At 39.6% G+C, this 22,057-nt stretch overlaps 1 protein-coding gene across 11 annotated transcripts in view; it reads right to left on the reverse strand.

Annotated features, from left to right (window-relative positions):
* The window catches only part of LOC108630328 (dystrophin, isoforms A/C/F/G/H), a 447,367-nt gene that overhangs the window by 396,501 nt on the left and 28,809 nt on the right, over positions 1-22,057 (reverse strand). The window lies entirely within an intron of this gene.

Below are 22,057 nucleotides of genomic sequence, written 5' to 3' on the forward strand. Positions count from 1 at the left end.
TTCAATGTCCGTCTCAATAGCTGGAGCTAATTTAGGAGAGTTTCTGCGACATTTTCCCTATAAAAGCACTTGGGTGCTTTTTTTATATAAAATTCTTTCAGTGGACTTCTAATCCGCATTCATCCACATAAACGAAATAAAGCCCCGAATAAACGTTTCCCGAGCAGATGGACCGAACATACGGAGAAAATCCGATATTAGCATACCGAGCTACCCGCCTAGTTCGTGTTTTTCGATCGACTACCCTCGCATAGTTTTCATCCCTTTCTTGCTCCAGGGCAACCGCGTTTTACGGCCGTTTTTTTTCTCAGGCTCACTTATTTCTTTTTCCACTCTTTCGTCTTGCCGCCTCTATCGCTTACTTCGACGCACGCGAAATGCGTTCGAGCATCCATAGAAATTGCCCCTTTAACTACCCATCCAGCTGTATTACCGTATCCCAATCAAGATAACCCCGAGCCCACTACCCACCAGCTCCATTTCTCTTGCCTATTTCACTCGACTCTTTTACCGCTAGATTTTCCACTAGCAAATAGACTTATAGCGGAAGCAAAATGGAAAGAAAAACTTATGGAAGACGTAAACCATCGTTCTACAGAATTTCCATCGAGCAACCGACAGCTAATTTGTTTCCTTAATATTAGGTAACGTGATTTTATCGAAGAAGTTTCTTAAACGAGGATGAGTATTTTTTAATAGCTTGTACTGAATTTTGAAATCCCAGGACTTGAGCAACTATGTAGCAACAATTGTATGAACAGCTAAACAAAAAATGTGTTCAAGTACCATGTTTGAAATGAAAACTTCCAGGATTATAAATCATTCTCCGAAGTTAACCCCTGCAGCGGCTATAATAATTTCCGCACGATAATGAAACATGAATTTGAAATATCAGTGCGGGTAGTTCGACCTAATCGATTCTTGGTAAGTCCGGGAAATCGATGAGGGTACACTTTTCGAGGCACGCTTAACGTGCTTGAACTGAATGCATGCGAGCGCGGATTAGGTAAGCCGTGGCGGTCTCCAGAGAAATTATTATGCCGCGTCAAAACAGCGTGAAGTTACCATTTCCAGACGATGTCCGCTGGGAAATGGCAAAGTATCGGTGTCGGGACGAAATCGAAATGAAGCGCAATGCTAAACCATGTTCACGATTTTCATTCATCGATTACGTATACGAAATTAATGAAGATTTTCAATCAAGAATTAACTTTTCTTAATATTGTAATAAGAATATTTCACAATTTATACATCCGTTGTAATTAGGTATAAAATTGTGAAATTTTCAATCAATTCTGTAATGGTGAAAATTTTATTTCCAGTTCATAATTTACGCGATGAATTCCATTAACATCAAGTCGTTTGAAAAGTACTTAATTATTGACGAAGAGACACAGATGACGACTGCTCGTTTCAATCCCCATCCCAGTTCGAAAATCAAATATTCCCTGCTTGAAGCGACAGGACGCAGTCAATTTGTCGATTCGGGAGTAGGCAGGTATGTATATTTTGACCGACTGAACACCAGCCGCTGCCCGCTTATTAACTTGTCACGGAAGCTGCGACAGGTAATAACGTCTCTTTGATGCCATCGCTCCGTGGCCAAATTACAAGTTAAAATCCGGAAATTACCCCCGTGTAACCAAACACTGAACGCACTTCTAAGAGAACGTTCCGCCCCGGTCCATTTTAACGTGACGCTTCGCTAGTACACGGTTTAACTTATAAAAATCGTATGAACACTTGCCTCAGGAGATTTTTATACTCATACATGTGAGACAGGTAAACAAGTTATTGAAACAAATTAAAATCAGCACACTGTGTTACGAATTGTTCCAACATAATAATAAACTGAGGAAAATATATGATAGCATAATCTTACTTAATAATTCGTACATTGTCAAATGGCTACGATGCTATGCTTAATGACTGAGGATTTAACCTCATAACGACAAGCGTATAATCCGTGACCTTGAAAGCGTATAGCCACGCTGCATGACGGAGCAACGCGTTACGACGTTCCCAACATCATAGGTATGCAACGAAGGGTCGAGATATGTATATACTGCCGGTGGCAGGAGAAAGGGGGCGGTTCGAAGGTACGCGTGTCGGGGTGGTTTACGAGGAGCAAACACGCTCGGCTATTTCGCACGATAGGGTCGAATGGACAGACACGCGGCTGGTTCCCCTCTTCGTCTACCGTTCTCGTTCTCCGCACCCCCACGACCGTCTATCTCTATATCTATCTGCGGCCGCATCCCGACACGCATTATCTGCAGGACGCACTGATAACGGCGTCCTGCACCCGGCCACCCCGCCGCTCGATTAATCCGTGCGCGTTTCCAGAGCAAATCCTCCCCTAAAAACGAATACACACGCGAGAGTGCAAACCCGTATTCGTATTCGAATCACAGAGAACGACGACGACGACGACTGCATTTGGTAATTAAACGAGTCGAGTGAGCCGGGATCTACGAGCGATGCTACCAATAGCCTCTCTCTACGATGGTATTTTAATCGTCTTGACAGTCTAGTTGCTATGTACTCGTGCACGCACGAACTCCCCGTCCCATCGGTCGAAAAATGTGTTCCTGTCCACGTCTCTGTTCCCCGTTCGCGTGCAACCATGAATAACTAACTAATCCTGTTTCTCCATTACATGCTCGCGTGATTATTATTTTGCTTTATTGCCGTTTATTTATTAATCGCACTAATCGAATATTGCGTTCGTGTACTTAGTAAGTGCACATACAGTTATGTATGACACGACAATAGCGATATGCATAATGAGTATATTTAAATTTAAATTACAAATCAATACTACTAAAAACTTTTAATATTCGGTACTAAATCATCGTTGCAGATTGTATTCATCGATCTTAAAATACCTAAGATATATATATCTGTATTATCTATGAAGATATAATAGTTCGAACATTAGAGTAGTTTAAAAATTTAAAGCTTCGAAACGAGTTGAAGTAAAGGCAAGTATAGCTAATCTCGTCGAAATAGCGGTCGTTCGCAAATGAACAGTAACACTCAATCAACTGTAATAAAAGAAAAGTAACGGTGGATATACTAGAGTGTATCAATAGCGTTAACCCGAAGTTAAGTTTCCCGACACTAGGAATGGATCGCACACAAGCGAAAGTTCGACCGGAAGTTTCACCGGCTTAAAACACGCCGCTCCTTCCACATTTCTCGCGGGACAATGATCCGAGTTACGTAAAAAGAATACCTATCCCGAACCTCATTGATTTTCTAGCAGCACGCCCCTGCAATAGCGGGGCCATTGTTTATACCGTATCTCGGCTGGGTGATTTCAGGGAAGGGAAGAATCGTGCATTGTTTTAACCCAAAGACGGACAGAGACTGAAAGAGGGAGAGGGAGGCGGAGTAGGAGGAGGCTGTAAAGGGGATTTGTCGGGTATTGTCCCCGAACTAGCGCGAAACTAGTCTATTCGCCGCGCCTGTTCTCAGCTGCTTAGTTCCATTAACGCTTCTAATTTGCAAAACGAAAACTTTCCCATCCTGAGATCCGTATCAAATTGTCTGCCGGCGTAATAAATGACCCTGATCGCTCGATAAATTAAAGTATTTAGAGTCTCTGTTGCCTCGGAGGAGCTTATCGTCAAGCTCTTATCGACACCGGTGCATCTACAAACTTCTGATGAAACTGGCTACAACCCTGCTAACGGAACGCAAATAGGCAACTTCCTGGAAAGTCTGGAACAACAGCAAATCTTGAAAAGCTTCAACAAATTTTCCAAGTCTCATAATTTGCTATTATGCAATTTATATAAACATTTAAATGATACTAAACGATAAACAATTTGCCTGATGGTCGTTCTGAACTAATAAGTGATCTTTTCATTTACGCTTTTCCATGATAGTGAAGACGAAGATTAATTTTCATTAAACATAGGAATTTATATCGAACAAGACTACCGCATTAATTAGTAATCGCGTTCATCAATTGCTACCGGCATCCTGACATATGAATGAAATATCGATTGGACTTTTACCAAATCGCAACCAGTTTCAACCTCGAACATCCGGAGCGAATTTCAAGTCTATCCGGCAGGCATGGTTCCGTTCGTTCATTCGCCACCGACCGCGAAACGGTAGTAATAATTAGAACTTGCATGAAAAGCTGCCGCGAGCAATCGGGTTACTCTCTTCGAGTGTAACCCGATCCAGCAGCACCAGCTAGATAGCTTTTCATCGCGCACAGGACGAATGGTGAACGTTTAATTCAACACAATGGACCGGAGCTCGCGACCGGGCGGCCGCTTTTACTGTGTGTTGCATTCAACGAGAACGAATCGATCCCGCGTTTCGCATCAGTCGTACTTTGAATAAGACCTGGCCATCCGGGGGATGCGAAATGATGAGATGATTAATGGAAAACCCATCATAAAATTCAGGCACCCTCCTCCTTCTCTCGCCCGCTCTTCGTCTCTTGGATTCATTGCCGGATGGCCTGATTCACGCGCGCATTTGGTGAAAACGAACGCCCGCGGCTTTTACGAGATGCTTCTTTTTATTTCGTAAAATTTTAATGACGCGCCCTCAAAAAAGTGTAGAAAGTGAAGAAGAAGAGTGAAAATCGGTAAAATAGTTTTTATATAAACGGGATCGAACAATCGGGATTAAGAAAGTTATTGAGATTGCCATATTAGATATTTAAAACAAATCGTATCCATTAGAGCAGGGCTTCTTAAACTATGGGTCGCGACCCCAAATGGGGTCGCGTAGCAAAATTTTGACGACTGTAATGGTAACTCGCAATCATAAATGGGGTCGTGAATGACAAAAGTTTAAGAAGCCCTGCATTAGAGGAAAGAATCTAATAAAAAAGTACTGTGTACTAATGCATCAGTACTGAATAATGCTCTGCACTGCTCTCTGCACTATTTTTTAATATGCATTATCTTAATTTGGTTTTATGCTCATTTCGATCAGCATAAGAATGATATGCAAATTCAAAGAGATTTAAACAATCTATTGCCGAAGGAGTGTATCGTCACTTCCCTTCAATTTCATTCCTGTCTTTTGATCCATGACTAACATCCGAGACTGAGTTCCGACATGTGTTACCTATCTCACAGAAGCATTTTGCTTTAAGACGCTTTCGCATTCTCGTCTCGGCAAAGTGAATATGTAAGCAGTGCTGGCAAGTGTCTCACAGCATGTGTAAGTACGCCACAGCGTAGTGTTGCCTTTGAGAGAGTAATGCAAGTGGATAACAATTTTTTAAAATAGCCGACGTGCTAGCTTTAGGTTACACTGGATGTTTTAAGAGCAGTATGTTTTCTTTTAATACGAAGTCTTTCATAATCTACGCTATAGAACATGGTACGTAAAGACGTGTTGCATTTTAAGCATAGTTTTAATATTTGTTATCGTAAATACGATACTTTGATACCAATCCAAACAAAAATGATTACAGAACAAAAACAAATATGATTACAGAACGAAAATATATCGGACAAATAAAGGGGCAGGATGTTTGAGAAGGTAAAACCGCAGGGAATGCTCGTCGCGAAATTAATATCACAGACTGGTTAGTCCCAAAGAGTTTCTTTTGCAGCTTCGGCGTCGGTGAAATCGAATCGGAATCGGTTAAAACGCTGTATACATAAAGATGAGCACTTTAGTTTAGGAGTAGTACCGTATTGCTTGATGCATTCTAGTCGAGCTTCCATCTAAGTGCAATTACACGGATCGATTTTCACCAGGAATTGTTTCTTAAACGTGTTGGATACCTTGTCGCGATTTCTTACAAGAAATCTCTGACAAAAATTCATTGGTGTGTGCTTGGCATACAATTTATGTGTAGTATTAAAAATTGTTAGGTACTTAAACAATGTATTATCTTACAGCTGATTTAAAAATACTTATATTCTATTTTACGTAAAAAATCGATATCGGATTGTTTAATTGTGGTAATTATCTGATGAGGAACTATTTTTGGTACGAATTAACATTATCTTGTCTTGTCTGCACTATTTATAAAATAAAATAATGAAGCAAATTGTAACAATCTTTGATCAAAAATTGTTGTCTCGTTTAAAATAGACTGCTAAACTGTTCATTTACTCAAGCCTGGATAAGAACGCGCTTACTTACTCAATGCAACCCGATAACATCAGCAAATCCGAATTAACGTGGCGCGTGATTCGCTTTAGCGCGTTAAGTGTTAAACTAATTGCGCGGAATGCGCGATTCAACGTCCTCCCCATTGAACAGAATTCTGTTTGCGTTAATATTAATCAACCACGTACCAAGTGAGCGGAGAAGATATCTTCAAAATAGAATAAGGACGTTAAACTCGAAAGTGGAGCATGGACCCAACTGGGAAAAAGGAATCGACCACCGATTTGCGAAACGTCAACGTCACGTTCTAATTCTCGCCACGGTTGGTAATTTAATTAATACCAGGCTTATCGACTGTAACAGATCTCCTTGATCAGGCATCGAGTAAATTAATTTCAAATTATTACCGACAGCACGTGATATGATCTATCAACGCGGATAACCCAGTTAATAATTTCACATTGCGTCGCCGTCGGCGTCGATGATTATTCGAAAACGAGGACAATTTTACATTACTTGAAATTTCAAACGTAATCGGTTGAACGCAAATATTTTATGTGACGATTTAGAGCGAAGCGCAGCAGGCATTAAAATTCCAAGCGAGGAAAACCCGCTGACGTGCCCTCACGATCCGACCACCGCCTACCAGTAATTAGAAGTTTCGTTCGAATCAATTAATCGCCTACAATTACCTATTACAAATATTAGTCCACTTCACGTTAAAATCCAACGAATATATATACGTATGTCGCGAATGTATGCATGTACGTACGTCAATATTCAATATTCAATGAATGTAAACCTTACCATAAATTTCTACTCTACATCCAGTTTATTGACTTCTGTCGGAAACTGAAAGTGAGACAGGTACGGAGAGTTTTGATTTTTCTGTTGGCCGAGGATATATCGAAATCAGTGGTGAAGTTTAACCATTGTCTCAAAAGTCTGCGCCCGTTTCGATGAGCAAGCCGTGCATACGAATCGTCGAATATGAGAGCCAGCGCGCGTCTATTCAAGCCGACCTGATACGCGGAGAATCATGAAAGTCTCGTGAAAGCGGAGATAAAACGAACAGGAGGTCTACGTCTTATTCAAGTTCATCCACCAGACCGAATGAAACCGATAAGATTAGGTTCATCGAAGGCACGTAACCGTTCTTTTTTGTGCACTTCAGTTCTGATTCCTTCTGATTCCTTCTGAATTAAAACGTATCTCGATACGTGATATTAATACGCGCGTGCAGAACGGGATTACAAATACGGGCAAAAGCTATCAGTTTAATAATTCGTACCTTCATGCACAAGGCTGAGTCTCATTTTTTTCGCCCGCTAATTATTTTCGACTATTATGTACTTGAAACGTACTAAAATACACCGAATGAAATATTTTTACGAGTATCGTTATGTTGTGAAGTACCTACACAAGGAAAGCGTAACCCAGCCCAGTTTGAAATGCCGGAGCCACGAGGTACCGGCTCGAAACCAAGGCGCGGTAAACACGAGCTAGCCTCCCTCAAAGCAAGACCAAAAGGTAGTCTATATTGTCATACTTACATCGAATATTTCATAACAAAACAATGCGACTCCGGGAGAGATACAGGTTTGCAATACAGTTTACACACTTGCTCACTCACTGAAAGGAAGAACAAACAAACGAGCAACGAGATGAACCGGTAAAACCTAAGGCGTATCTGAGTAGGACCACGCAGCGGAACGGTTGTTCGAGCGAGAGCTTTTTTCACGCGCGTAAAATTGGACAGGCGACGCGAGTAAACGATGCCGATAAGTACGTGTCCTCCGGCGTCGAAATTTTCGATCGGAACGCCGGAAACGCAGTCAACTTATCCGCGGGAACTTCGAGGCAAGGAAGGACGTACGCTCGTGTATATGTACACTTGGCTCGGACGTGTCGTTACCCCTTGGCCGACCGGGGTCGTACTGTGTTTTACCCCGTCGCCCCTTTCCTCGCGAACCCGGCTGCACGAGAGGACGTTACCGGGCGCAAGCGCCGTTTCCACGCGCCAGCGAGAACCTCGCCGACCCTACGCGGGGGTTACTCCCGCGGTCAATGTCACCCGGCATCCCTGACTCCGGCTCCCGACAAGGAGATACAGCCACTTTCGAATCAGACACGACCCGTTTCCGATAATGGTTTCCATAACAATTTTGAAAATTCCACTGAGACTCGCCATGTCATAAACTTTCGAGATTTACCTGATATTTTTACTCGCATGCATCTGACAGAGATATTTTCCTCCACTTACAATCATAATCAGTTTAATGTTTGTTATTATGAAAATTCCTATGATATTGTACCAGTATATATAATTTATTTACATCTCAAGTTTTCACATATAAGCAACTATGAAGTAAGAATTATTCAATATACTCGTGTTAATGTACTCATTTTATGTATATGAAAATCATTTTCTTCAAGGTACGATTATTGTAAAGATGAAAAATATAATTTTTGGCGGAATAATTCATGAGTAATAATTAGACTACGGATTTTATGCATTTATAGAATTATATCTGCAGAATATATAAAGAATGCTTCAGTGTATAAAGATATTAAAAGTTGACTGAATACTGCAAGATTTAAATACTACGATTAATATTTTATTTTACATAAAAATCTTCTGTCTATTTATAATTCATAATCAGTATAAAATTTTTGTAGTGAACAGAAACGGACGATCTCTACCATTTTAATATCTTCCTTAAAACTAGATATGTACATATCGACAGATTGCGTTCTTGACTTGCAAATGGAATAAAAATAGAGAAAAGCGTTTCAATAAAAAGTTGGAGCGATGAAATCTACGCGGACGGTTAGTAGGAAGTGTACTTGAACTGTGAAATCTGCGACTGGAATCAATGCGCTACAAGTGTTCCGAAGAGTACTTCCACGTACCGAAAGTAGATACAATAAGTCTTTGAATACGTATCTTCTGCGAATCAATAATATTCTCCCAAGTTCACAATTTTTCCTTTTCCCAAGTTCGAAAAAAGTTTCGCCGCGGATACAGCTTTTACTTTACTTTTCTTAAGAGTATCGCCCGATCGCTATTTTCCTTAATAACTTCAAGATCTATTTATCTTTATCGATGGAATCAAGTAATTTGAAAACTGCATCCAATTAAACTCAAATTAATAAAATAACTAAAAAATTTCATTCCGTTTCGTTTAAAAGCAATACCATTTATATCAGTTATTCAATTTGCCTGTATTACGTCAAATCAACGGCTTGAAGTTGAAGTAATTAATTTCATCCCCGAAAACAGACTATTAAACATTAATTTGCCGTAGAGAACTCCATTTTGCTGAGCGCTTCTAGAGAAAATGATTTCAGTCGGAACGAAATGCTCTCATAGTTGATTAACAGGGATCGGGCATTGTCCAGTCTGGACGTTTCTCATTTGTTTTAACATTAGTGATAACGACGCTTTATGCATGTACCATACATACATTATGGCCTCCACCGCATTTGAATAATTTTACCATTTTAATTAGATCAAATCGGATATCAACATTTCTTCTTTTCGATAATTTACTGTATGTGCTAGTGAACGGATTAAGAAAAAGATGTGATTCAATTTCGTTGGAATATTATATAATTGAAACTAGGAAAAATAGGACAGGAGATGAGGTGAAACTTGATTCGTTTGTAGGGAAATAGAAAACATTTCGTATCGGTATGGCAAGCCGAACGTGAAATACAAGAGTTAATAAGATGATAAATCTAGTCGTACGTAGTTTTAGAAACTAGATAATATAATTTAAAAATAGAAGCTATTGGACCTATTTTTAATAACTTTGCGCACTGATTCACAATTCTCATTTTTCCTTTTCTTTCTTACAACAATTCTGGAAACGAATTGCAATTTATACTAAATAATAGCAAGTATTCTGCAGTAAAGACGATGCGAGACTCACTTCCCATACAATTCATGAGGAGAAATGCAATTTTTACCGCTCTGTTAGAGCTTGTCTACGTATCAAAGACACTACGGACTATTTTCTCAGAATCGATATGTGTAAAAGAGGGTGAACATATCGGGGCCGTTAAAATTACTTCGCGAAGATCATATGACGTCGAGAAGAACGTACAGATAGACACTCGTTTTTACCTTCCTGAACGTTTTGTTTCTCTTTGTATTCAGAGCATTTATATTCGTATTTTCAAATATTACTATGGTACCGGTGTTTAAAAATCGGCTTCGCGAACAGGACTGATGAGAAACGCAAAGCACGAAGAGAAACAAAAAACGAAGCGCGAGCATTGTAATCCGTGACACGGAAACTGCGGGAAAGCTTTCTTCTGATAGAAAGAAGCATAAAAAACAGCAGAATCATCGAAGTCAAAATAATTCGTGAACGCCTGGCAATGGCAACCAAAACTTTGCTGGAAATATGAAATATCTAAAAAACGATTGAAGCAAGCAATATTTTTTAAGACGGGAGGACATTTTCCATTGCAAAGAAATTTTAGAATACGGTTTCCACGAATCGATAGAAAAGAAATTGACGCCACTATTGAAGATTGACGTATTTTAAACTTCAGTTCTGAAAATCCAAAACCTGATGGAAAAGGGAGAAGGTAATAAAAAAAAAAAAGACCTATTTTTAATAACTTTGCGCACTGATTCACAATTCTCATTTTTCCTTTTCTTTCTTACAACAATTCTGGAAACGAATTGCAATTTATACTAAATAATAGCAAGTATTCTGCAGTAAAGACGATGCGAGACTCACTTCCCATACAATTCATGAGGAGAAATGCAATTTTTACCGCTCTGTTAGAGCTTGTCTACGTATCAAAGACACTACGGACTATTTTCTCAGAATCGATATGTGTAAAAGAGGGTGAACATATCGGGGCCGTTAAAATTACTTCGCGAAGATCATATGACGTCGAGAAGAACGTACAGATAGACACTCGTTTTTACCTTCCTGAACGTTTTGTTTCTCTTTGTATTCAGAGCATTTATATTCGTATTTTCAAATATTACTATGGTACCGGTGTTTAAAAATCGGCTTCGCGAACAGGACTGATGAGAAACGCAAAGCACGAAGAGAAACAAAAAACGAAGCGCGAGCATTGTAATCCGTGACACGGAAACTGCGGGAAAGCTTTCTTCTGATAGAAAGAAGCATAAAAAACAGCAGAATCATCGAAGTCAAAATAATTCGTGAACGCCTGGCAATGGCAACCAAAACTTTGCTGGAAATATGAAATATCTAAAAAACGATTGAAGCAAGCAATATTTTTTAAGACGGGAGGACATTTTCCATTGCAAAGAAATTTTAGAATACGGTTTCCACGAATCGATAGAAAAGAAATTGACGCCACTATTGAAGATTGACGTATTTTAAACTTCAGTTCTGAAAATCCAAAACCTGATGGAAAAGGGAGAAGGTAATAAAAAAAAAAAATTCACAATACTGCTTTCTAGCCGTACACGGATACTTCGTCTGGAGACGCTCTCAGTTCTTTCCGTTACGGCTTCTGTTTCACGGGTTAGCGATAACGCGATTTTTCTCGGATTTCCCCGGATTTCGCGAAGCGAGAGAAGACGCGTGGCACGAAGGAGACGAAGCCAACAGGACACAGGCAGCCCAGGCAAAGGAAGAGGAAGAGCGCACGTGGAAAAGCGCCAACAACGGGGAGCACGATTTACGAGGTGCCCCCGGGGAACGCACTGACTTCAAATGTTTCCAACGTCTCACCTTCACCTTCGTCTACTTCCTGCGATACTGCCAATATCGGGAACGTTTCCTGGCGCCGGAAATATACCGCGTTATGAACGAAAACCTGGCGCATTTCCTCGTTAACAATTTCCTTTTCACCATTATTGATGTATAAAAATAAAATGCACATGAAATGCAACAATAAAAAATATCAAAAATAAAATGCATATTATAACTCTCACAGATACATCCTATTTTATGCTCAATATTTTCATTACTTGGTCAATTGTTTAATAAGAAAGTAAGTAGCAATAACCGTGTAATTGCTAATTCACACTTGGAAATTAAAGCATCTAAGTAGGAAGAACATCTCGATCTCTATACATACAGTTAACCTGAAGATTATCGATCACCGACTGAAGGGGTGGAACCTTTCTGTCCGATTCAAATCGCAAGCAGCGTTCATAAGTCGCGTTCCAGGTCCGCGGCACGATAAATTCACGCGGTGCACCTGCTACCATTCGCGGCACCCTTGTGCCAATTCATCCTCGGCCGAAAGGCGAGAAACGTGGAGGAAGGAACGAAGAAGTAAGAGGAAAAACTGGTAGCGTGTCAATGCGAGGCGGGGTTTTTCAATATCCTATTCTCCGGCTCATCGTAAGTGCAAGGAACCACGACGTTATCCATGGCGAATATGCTATCGAATAAATCAACGGACAAAGAAAATCGTATTCTCATTATCAATTCTTTTCGATTTATATACATCCGAAATTATCGCTGAAAATAATTATAGGATTAAGTGCCAATGTCAAAACTTATTTTTCGTGTGGTCCATCCATACAACAGTGGTAGAATACATCAAATAATCTTTCCAATGAAATATTCTATCCTCAAAACTAACATACGTAACGTACATAAATCGTGAATGAATATATTCCATTAATGATTTTCTCACTATTCTATATGCTTTAAAAAATAGTAAATGAATTGTATCGTCCATAAAGATTAGCCAACAACAAATTTCATCTTCCAATATATTTAATTATTTTCACGAGAATCAAATGAGCAAATTTAAACCCATTAAATTCGGGCATGGAAGGAATGATATTTTATATGTACAAAATAATGTATTTTTCGGTTATTTTCCTCTAGATCAATTTTCCGATGAGATTTTTATGGGCGAACCCAGATCGATCGAGAAATTATAGCCGCCTATTAGAATCCTCGATTTGCGGGCATGATTGCATTTAGAGAGCAACCATCGTACGACCATTCCGCTATCGATATCGACAAATGGCTTTTAAGCCACAATGAACGCGCTTTCAAACCTGAGAGAACCTGAGAGGCACCTGAGAGCGCTCTCAGATTGGTTAACGAAACGAACGTCAGTCTCGCGTGATCTACCTATTTATTTTCGCATTACTTTTAACCACACTACGGCATGCAATATGCAAAGATGAGAAATCAGAACTTTTTTTTCGATAGTCTACGCCAGACATGGGCAAAAAACAATTCAGCGCAGGACAAAGTACAACGGATATACGAGGAAAACACGAAATACTAGGCAATTTCCAGCCGTCCGTATACGATGAACTAATATCCGATGTCGTTTTTAATCCAGACCTGAGCGCGCGTGATTGAGGACTAAATTCAAAAGAAGAACTGCCGTTACGCTACAATTCAGATATTGTTCCCGAATATTACTCCAGTTCTTCTTGAATATTGTGAAATGAATATCGTGTGGAGATAGAAATAATTAATCATCCAATATCAAAGAGACTCTGATTTTGGAGTTAATCATTTTAATCATATTCCTTTTTTTACAAAGTAAATATATATACTTTTTGGCTAGATAGACGTTGAATAATCGGGTTTAATTAAATCGCTTCTTTATCCGCTTCCAAAAGCGTAGATGAAATCACAAGCCGCATAAATCATTCCCTCTAGCGTTGCGCGGCGATATCGGACAGCATTCAGACCCAAAAATTCCTGCGAGGCGAATGAAATATGTTCGTAGAACGGTGTGCGAGGATTTTCCAAACTGATTTCGAAGATATCCGCGGACCGTGATATCAAATTCTCTCCATAAATGTTCCAATAATCCGGAGCGGCACGGCGCGACGTGGCGGGACGGGATGGCGCGCTTCGCGATGTTTCCCGGCAACACCGCAAGACAGATTATGCAAGACCGACCTCTCGTTACGCCTGTGTTAGGATATCCAACGGGACCACAGGCTCCGCGCTCGCGCCATTTGCCATTAATCTTGTCTATTGTTCCCCTCCGTGCGAAACTCTGGATTCTGGAACGTCCGCGTATTATTCCCTCGACGCTCGCCTCGCCTCGCCACGGCTCGCGCAATCGCGTGTGCAACTTCTGCCGGAAAACGCGTTCAACTACAGAAGCGTCGTCCAAAAATTAAAAGGCGTCCGATTGTTCTCTCCGGGACACGAACGACTGCGCGAGCATAATCGATTTACACGCAAATGGAGAGCTGCTTTACCAAATTGCTTGCACGAAACGACGATAGCAAAACGGAGTTTGTGAATAATAAATGAAGAATAAATTGATTTCAACATTTTCTCGCTGCGTAGTTCGATTTCAACTACCAATTATATTCACGTTTCTCTTGAGGAGAATATACCAAGCAACGAGAAATCGAGATATAAAAGGCACTGTTAGGACTTTTTAGAACCGCTATGAAAAGGCCGTCATTTGCGACACAATGTCGGCTATCAGAGTGGACATTCGACTAGGGTAGACTATATAATACATGGGTCTATAGTATATGAGGATACTTTCAAGTCTTAAAAACTACATAAAACTGTTGCCGCTAGAACGTTAGAAGGAATAAAAAGTTGTCAGTGAAAATCGTAAGAATACGTCGTTGTTTTTTTTTTTAATTCATGAAGAAGCACTGAAGTCTACGATTGGAAGTCAGTGCAACGAAGCCTTATATGCCGCAAATAATTTCATGAACGAAACCGACCTCGAGGCAGAAAGTTCGGTAAGAGCCACACGAATTTAAGCTACCACTGAAGTAGTAACGGCGCAAGGATGTATCGGATTTTGTTTGAACGGTAGATATCTCACTTGTATCGTGGTCCCGCAGTGAAAACAGTAATCAAACTTTGGTTCGCGAAGGCCGAACCACCCCCAAGCAGCCGAGGACGGTCGGAGCATGTTTAAGGGGGTTCTTCCCTTTGCATCAGTAACTTCTGCTTACTAGTCGTTCTCCACCCTTTACTCTGGTTCAGATATGTACCCGCCGTACGCGAAACTGTATTTATACGTTTACATATGTACTTACATGCGCGTACACGCTAATTTACTCGAGCGTACACACACCGATAGCATCATCAACGCGATGTCCAGCGAACGTACACCGTGACTCAACTTTTCAGTGCATATGCAAAATGCACAATGTTAATCTTTCGTCAGAGAATGCATTCACGCGACGATAGTTAAATCCAAGCACTGCGTAACGTGACTCCTAATTTAGTATACGAGGTATGACAATAAAATCCCGAGAATTATTCATTTCGGCCCTTTTTCGGTTTTATTCTGAGAATTAAATGAATGTGCCAGTAACATCAAATTTTTTACTTATATTATACAACGGCCGTAAGCTCAACTTATCTACATAATTTAGAAGTATTTAAATTAAATGTCTGTTTGTATGGATTCCCTTGCGAATTTTCTTGAAAAATGTTATTAAGTACATGATTCTGAACATATTTTTTCTCCATACATATTCTACTGTCGCTGGTAATTTCCGAGTCCGAAGAATCTTGCGAAACAAAGTACTCCTGGCCAATTTTGTTGACCTTGAAATACGTTGATCGATCACAAATAAATTGAAGAGGTGACAGCGCGCGCTGTTCTGTTTACGGAAAACGAGGGGAAAACGCAAAAGGTAGTCAGACCCAGAGTTGACCTCGGGAATGGCCTAGGGCTGGCATTAGTAAGCTGACTGGTTCCTATAGCGCAGCCACTAACTACTACCCGGTCTTAATGGACCGTTTTACCCCAGCCAACCGAACGACCCACCACCGCCAGATTACAAGCCTGACCACCGTGGCTACACTCGCTTAAACCACCCCTGACCCCGTCCGTTGCGGCTCCTATCGCCCCCTTGGCCATCCTCCCTCTTGACCATGGAGCAGCCTGATTGTCGGTACAGTAATGAACGCGGCTTAGACAGCGTCCAACGAGGATCGAAACCGAAGACCGGCAGCCTCTTCTTCCATCTCCGTGGAACCCGCTAATTGTTACGGCTCTTTCACGGATCCGCTACGATGCAATCGCTACTCCCATCACCGCTGCACTAACTAAATCTGTTACCTAAGGCATTCGCCTCAACGCGATAATACTATCTATTGTAGAGCACAACTCCTACTCCCTAATTTTCTTCGTTCGTTCTCTACTCTTTGTAAGAAATCTTTCATGGGATCTCAAAAGAAAAAGTATAAATAATTTGGAACAGGAAAGGAATGTTGATGTATGTATACTGATATCGAAATTTGTGATTAGAACTAAATAGTTCTATGAAGATTAAGTGATGCTCGATTAGAATTAAAATTCCAAAGTAAAGCTAGATAATTTCGGCTGAATAAATGAAGACGCGTATAAACGTTGGTAATGGAAAATATCGAAACGATTGAGAAAAAAATACGAAACCGTATTCACGTAACGTTATAACATTGTTATAATAAAGTAACGAATTTCCACGAGGGTGAAGTAGAATATACCGATCGTTCACTCGTAATTCCTCGCGTAGAGCCACGGTTATTATTCTCAGAAAACAGAACGATAAAGGCATTTAAAATTGTGAAAGCGTTATTACCATTCAAGTTACGTTAATGATGAACTCCCGTCCATTGTTTACGAAGCACCTGGCAATTCATTAATGAAATGCAAGAATAAGAGAGAGGGTGAAAGAATAGCTTGGAGGATGGGGGTGCGGTGCATGAATGAACGAGTAAGCGTCGGTAACCCTATAGATTCGCGCTAAAGCTTTTCGCTTCGTCGACGACCGTGGTCGCGACTGTCGCGAGAAAGGTTAAAAAAAGAAAAGAAGGAGAACTTCTAACTTCAGATTCAAAACGGAGCCACGTACGAAAGAAACATTCGCATATGCGTAAGCGACTCCTGTTTCTAAACGAGATTAGTCCCTTCACGAATGAAAAATTTCAAAGTTTCAGTCAATGAAGGAAAGCGCGGAAGTAACAATTCTTCCGTATTGCTGGCAGACCGTGTGCAAAGCATTCTTCAAGCGTTATCCGAATCCATACTCGTCTCACGTATTGTCGGAGGATACGGTACATCGAGAAATTAAAGATGGCAAATTTTTGAGCAAGAGGATATTTTGCAAAACCGCCGCCGCCTCTTTACCCGATGTATTGAAGAAGCTGGTGAAAAAACCTCAGGTATTCTCACGGAATCCTTCTCTTATCTTTCAGAGCCCTAAGTCCTGTCAGGGAGAGCTTGTTACAGTTTGTGCTACGAATTAACAGGTATTAATACTCGAGGAGGCAATTATCGACTTGTGCGCGAAACGTTTAATCTCGTTGACGAAGAATCTCGAGCATAAGAAGCTGGTGATTGCTTCAGAGACGACCGAGTATATACCTAGCTACTTCGATCCGAATAAAACTGTAATGACGCGACGTACGACCATTCGATCGCCTCTGCAAGGTATCACGGGTCGAGTAATCGAGAGGATCTGCCACGTACGCGCAGTCAGAAACGCTAAAAAAGCGGTAAAGGTATGTAAGAGTCAACGAACCTGGTACATCGTCAATATCGAGTCTTATGAAAACGCATAATCGCACTTTTAGGGATTCTTATACGTTCTCAGTAAAGACGATGGAAGAGCCAAGCGAAGCCAAGACGTCGCCTTCAGTTAATTTCATCATATGGCTTTACGTGATTTATGCCGCATTACATTTGTTGGTGTTTTTGTTTGATTATTTTTTATGGAAGATTAAATTCCAAGTCGAGTGCATTCTGTTGTGCTGAGATACATATTTGTATTTAAGTTTTACCTTTTGTGAATTATTGATTATATTTTATAAAAGAAATTCATGTACGATTGCTAATCGTTTTCTTGTACGAATAAAATGTAAGAAAACAAACTTGAGATGATTTTATATGTGCTTGCGGCTACATTCGTTCCGAAAGTGAAATTTCTTGTCTGGTAGCCGAGTCGAATATATCCGATGAACGGAATGGAAGCGGATATAAACGTAAAGCTCTCTCCAGACCGGAACGTCCCAGTCGGTTGACATCGAAAGAATGTCTATGCACTTCCTTCCACCCTAGACAAGAAATTGTATTTCCACATACGTCGAAACACATCTGATTTACGATCATATCGAGGAAAATATTCTGTATGCGATGTACGAAATAAAAGCAATCTCATCATTAATTTTTACTCATATTTTCCCTAATTCACTTCTTATATTTATTACATCAACTGCTGATTTGTTAATCTTCTGAAATCAATAGATTCTTATAGAACTTGTCTTTAGTTTTGATTCTCATGCTTTCTGCCAGATGATGAACATGGCAGATCATTTGCACGATTACAAAACATACTTGTACAAGAGATTACTACACAGTGCATAAATGTAGTAATGCATTGACATCATTTTTGCATTAAAATGTACAAAACGTTATAAAATGACAATAATCAATAACGAACGCACGGGAAACATACGTATTTTATAAAACAAACGTACCGAAAATGGATATTGAAAAGAAGCCACGTAACCAGAATTTAAATAACAATTTCGCATTAGCCCTTTAATACGAAATCTCATTCCCGGTATGCGTGGTCACCGTCGAGCAACATATTTCAGTGTCCAACGCAGCCCCAAAAAACCATTATTTCGCTCATCCGTCCACCCCTCGTCATTCGTCCTCTATAACCGATGTAGCCGTGTTGTGTGGACTGCCACCGATGTCCTATATTACGCATCCCACCCACGCTTCCAACCTCGTATGAGCATTCATGCGTAGCAGTAACGTATGGCACGAAGAAACCACCTCCGCATCAACGCTGGAAGCTTTCCCGTAGTTACAATAAAATTTCACGGCTAAGCTGACTCTTATTAGATCCAGGAGAAGTGCCCCTTCGTCTTATTTTCGACGTAAATCCTTGGCAACACCCCTCGGTCCTTCTGCCTATACGGCAAACATCGCGACGCGTTCTGCTTATACTGATTGAAATCGAACGCCGGTGGAACTTGAATTTGGATTAAAGTTTGCCGCAAGCTCTCTCAGAGACATATTCCTCTTTCCTTAAAATTCTTAATACATCACCAGTAAATAATATAGATAAACGATTCTTCTTTTGATCAGCCGAATTTTGGTTTTATCATCTCGGTTACTCACGATATATATGTAAAATAATAATAAATAAAAATTATATATAATATATATATGTACATGTATAATAATAAATAATATATATAATCTATTTTTCATTTTTAGATCGAAGAATACTTTGAGAAAACATAATAAATTTTATGACAGAAATAACGTACAGAGAGTTCTATAGATTCAGTAATCGTCAGAGAACAGAGAAGTTATCATCTCCAGATTCATTATTTCGTATAAACAAAATTCAAAATTTGGAGTAAGATTAATATACGACCGAGTGTTATCCTCGGACAAGAGAATTTCGTTCGATAGGAAAACACGGCACCGCACCGGCGAGAAATAATAGAAGGGTCAGCTGCGCGGGGCGGATGTCATTACCAGTCGCGGTGCATAAAAAGCTGTCTCTCGTACAACAACGTGCTGCAATTAGCACAGCATCGTACAGTACATTCCCTGTGTCATCACAACGGTACAACATCCGATACGTCTCTTCTACTTGCTACTCGCGCTCAAAAAATTTTGTTCCATTTTTATTGTCACAACTGCATGGACACATTATCGGCCCAACAGTTCGGAAACATCCATGATTAATGTATACGTACAACGTAACTCATTGGATTCTGGCCCAACATACACATGTGGCAATACACGTCACTAGGTGAAAACCTGTCTGTGCGAAAACTTCATACGTATGCTGGACCAAAATCCATTAAACTAGGTGTACAATTTATTACTAAACACTTAATTGGAGTTTCCTAAGGTTTAGCTTTAAAATTCGTATAAATAATGCCAAGGATTAAGAAACAACGACCAAGTTGAAGACACAAGAAGGATAAATTACAATTATAATTTGACTTCTAAATAAGATTGACAAATTTTAGATTAACATTCCTTTTTATGAACGGTAATGGTACTTATGCGATAGAGACATAACATCTCTCTCGAATTGATCGATTTCAACCTAGTATCATATATAAAACAAGGAGGTTTGAAAAACGACCTAAACCCATAGCTTCAAAAAATCCTACGTTTCATGAATCGTGAATGATACGTCAAAACAAGATTTATATTGCTAATAAAATGTTCGACTCTTCTAATGCATTAGGAATGTACTTGCACACATTCTCTACCCTTCCGACTCTAAAAAACAAAAAAAAAAAGATAAAAACCGAACGTTCTTCTCGTTGATGGATACTAAAAGGCACTCAGCGGAACGAAAGTTTCATAGGTTTCTCTTTTTTTCCTTTTCAATTCGTGTTGCTACAGTAGGCAAAAGACGTGACCACAGGAACATGATAGTCTTAATGAGCTCTCTCGCTAACGAGGAACGAGTTTGTTCAAGTGAACACCCATCCCTCATCCTCGAAACGAGCGTACTACATTCATTACAAAGCACAGCTTTCCTATAATTCAGCGATAACGTAATCACCGGTCGACATACAATATATTATCATAATCAGTTCGATTCGAATCAATGTGTAACTATTAATAAAATATTATCTTATGCAAGAGCTACTCAACAGTCTATTCCGAGTTTTACCCTACCATGTGCCACAACATTTGCACACGACACAGCATACTCTATTATTTGTAAATGCGCAGGCTAATAAACAGATGAATATTCATTGACTAAACTGCAAGTTTTGTTTCGAATTCTGGATTGGATCTCCATGCGAACAAACATGCGTTACATTTGCCTAAATTTTCAAAATGTTTTTAGACATATTGTACGTGTTTAGGCAAAAGGTTTTCATCCAAGTATTATATGCAATACAATGTGCAAAGTAATACAGAAATTATTATAAGAACAGTAAAAGGTGAAGTAGTCCGTGATATTTTAATAATTTCTGACTATCGATATGTTAACAATTTTCTATTATCTTCACTCATTGTGCGTAGTGCAAATATTATAAATCAAGAAAAATTTATTTATGCCTAATTTAGAAAATCAGACTAGTAACGTTTTATATTTAATCACGGTAAGGGACAAATCACTGAGAGTGACATGGTGTGGGAAAGACAGCACGAATTTACTCACTCCGTGCATTCCTTGGGGAAACATAAAAATAGACCGTCTAAATTTTTCCTGTAATCGATCGGGCAGACAGAATCTATCCTGTCTTATGTATCCAAAGAATATATAACTTATTCTAACGACTCTTTCAAATCACATCACATCTTCTCATACTGATACCAAGATGAAGATGTAAAATGTGAAGAAATAGTAATATTATTCCAGAGCAGAAGGTGATCATTAATTCGCTTGAATTTTCGTCAAACAAATCTAATTTCATCTAGAAGTAACATTGCTCTAATGGAGATTGTAAACAATGGAAAAGGAAGTGTTTGAAGTAGAAAATGAAGGAGAACGTAGAACAACAAAACCTCGGCTATCTTCAACGACCACCAATGTTCTACCACGACTACATTAGAAGGCTTATCCGCTCATTATGCGACCCAACGATCACGCGCTTATACTACAAACCCTCGACCTTCCATTAAGCTCTCCCGCTTTTCGATCAACAACCTCATGTCTCTCCTTCTCGAAATCCGCGATTAACCCAACGTGATTCTGAATTGCACGCCTTGCAGCAAAATTTTAATTCGCAGCGTTAACAGCTTCCGACTCAGTAAGCTTGGATCTGTTTAATTCCACTATTCTCTTCAGTTATTTCTCGCATTCGTACCCACTCGATTCATAATTATATAAAATAACATTTAATATTGTATGAGTATTATTGAATTTATAATACCTAATAATATATATAAAAATATCCATTCATTTATAAAAGACAGTCGTATTTAAGCATAGAAACAGATAATAAATAATACGTTAAATAATGTAGTCATCAACTGTAGAGTAATAAAAAAACGAGGCAAACTT

Source organism: Ceratina calcarata, unplaced genomic scaffold (genome assembly GCF_001652005.2).
Source record: "Ceratina calcarata isolate Rehan_Ccalc_2016 unplaced genomic scaffold, ASM165200v1 scaffold72.2, whole genome shotgun sequence".
NCBI lineage: Eukaryota > Metazoa > Arthropoda > Insecta > Hymenoptera > Apidae > Ceratina > Ceratina calcarata.